The sequence below is a fragment of the Pollachius pollachius genome (genome assembly GCF_949987615.1).
Source record: "Pollachius pollachius genome assembly, chromosome: 2".
Lineage (NCBI taxonomy): Eukaryota > Metazoa > Chordata > Actinopteri > Gadiformes > Gadidae > Pollachius > Pollachius pollachius.
This window is the reverse complement of record NC_136935.1, coordinates 38,859,308-38,861,308: the sequence shown is the minus strand read 5'-3', so window position 1 is coordinate 38,861,308 and position 2,001 is coordinate 38,859,308.

Sequence of the window (2,001 nt, the reverse complement as noted above, 5' to 3'; positions counted from 1 at the left end):
CACACGGAGCCCGCTTCAGCCGGGGGCCCCCCTCCTCCATCAGCACTTCTAACACCAGCTTCACTGTTTCCACCACCAGCCCCACCACCACCTTTAAAACCAGCCTGACCTCCACCACCACTACCTCAATCACCTCTAAAACCAGCTTCACCTCCACCACCATCAACTTTAAAACAAGCTGCATCCCACCACATCCATGACCTACGCCACCTACTCCACCACCACCGACAGCTCCACCCCTACTACCATAACGAACACCACAACCACCATCACCTCTACCACCAACACCTACACCACCACCATAAACAGCACCACCACCTCCACCACCACCACCACCGACAGCTCCACCCCTACTGCCATAACGAACACCACAACCACCATCACCTCTACCACCAACACCTACACCACCACCATAAACAGCACCACCACCTCCACCACCACCACCATCAACATCTCCACCACCAGCAGTGTCATAAAGTCCCCCACAACCAACTCCCCCACCTCCTCCACCAGCTCACAGGCCAGGGGACAACCAGGGGAACAGTGGGGGGGGGAAGCATCCTGCGTGACACACTCACATGCATGTGATTGAGCAAGCACACACACACACACACACACACACACACACACACACCCCCCACACACACACACACAAGCTTTTCTAAATAGCCATAAGCACATTCTTGCACAGCACATACACACATTGTGGTCTTGTTTTAAAAGGATCACAATGAGTTAAAACAGATTTTCATGTGTGTCTGTGTGTGTGTCCGTGTGTGTGTTAGAATTCTTGTGGTTGTACCATATGGGTGTCTACCTAATTATGTGATAGACTTTTCATGCTGTAAAGCTGTGCATATTTGTGTTTAAGTGCACAATCATGCCTAAACTTTACATATACACGCACAAGAATACTTAAGCATGTGGCCGCACAAGTGAATTCCCACTTGAGTCTCGTTGACCGTGTGTGTGTCTGTGTGCATTGTGTGCGTGTGTGTGTGTGTGTGTGCCTGTGTCTGTGTGAGGTTGGCTTGCGCCCACAGAGGATCACCCCGCCCTGAAACAAGTCCCACATCTGAACTGGTGGTCGTACACACACTCACACACACACACACACACACCCACACACACACAGACACACACACACACACACACACACACACACACACACACACACACACACACACACGCACGCACACACACACACACACATCCCAACCACACTGACACAGACCTCCCACACACACACATATACGCACTCACTTACACACAGGCTCACACGCAGAGTCACGCAGTAGGACGCAGGCCTCGGCTGGGGCCAAAGTCAACAGATGAGCTGGCCTGCGCGGCGAGCTGTGTGTTCTGATTGTAAATTGCGCTGGTGATGATTAGAGAACTCCTGCACAGGAAGTCAACTCTTAAAACTGTCCAGAGAAAATAATTTTCTACCATGTTCCGAAACCCCCCCCCCCCCCCCTTCCCCTCTGGCACCCCTTCTCACCACAGCCTCCCCCCTCCACTTATATGCTGTTTGAATCCCCCAACCTCCCCTGCTCAGCTCACCTCCCCTCGCCACTTAGTTTATGCAACATGGGCTGCATGGTGAGGAGGTGGATGGGAGCGGTGTGTTGATTAGTTTGGAGCTCGGGTGGCTAATTTATTTTAGAAGTAATTTTGTCCGATTTGTTGAAATTGTCTTTACATCCAGACAGCAATCAATAAATAAAATGCTCCGCAAAAAATGTCAATAAAACCATCTTTCGTCGGACTTCACTGACCTGTAATAAGCTGGTTCGATCATTTCATTGGGTTCAAAGGAAATGTTTGATTGGTCTACCTTTCTGTCCACCTAGTATCCCGCCCACCTGCACTGCGACCTGGCTGTTGCTAGGGCTAGCGGGCTAGTCACATGTTTTGGAGGGGTGGCTTTTGAGGGAGGCCTTAAGGGTGGGGTGGGATGTTTTTTTACTTACTCTGGGTGGTTTCTCCAAATTGCATACC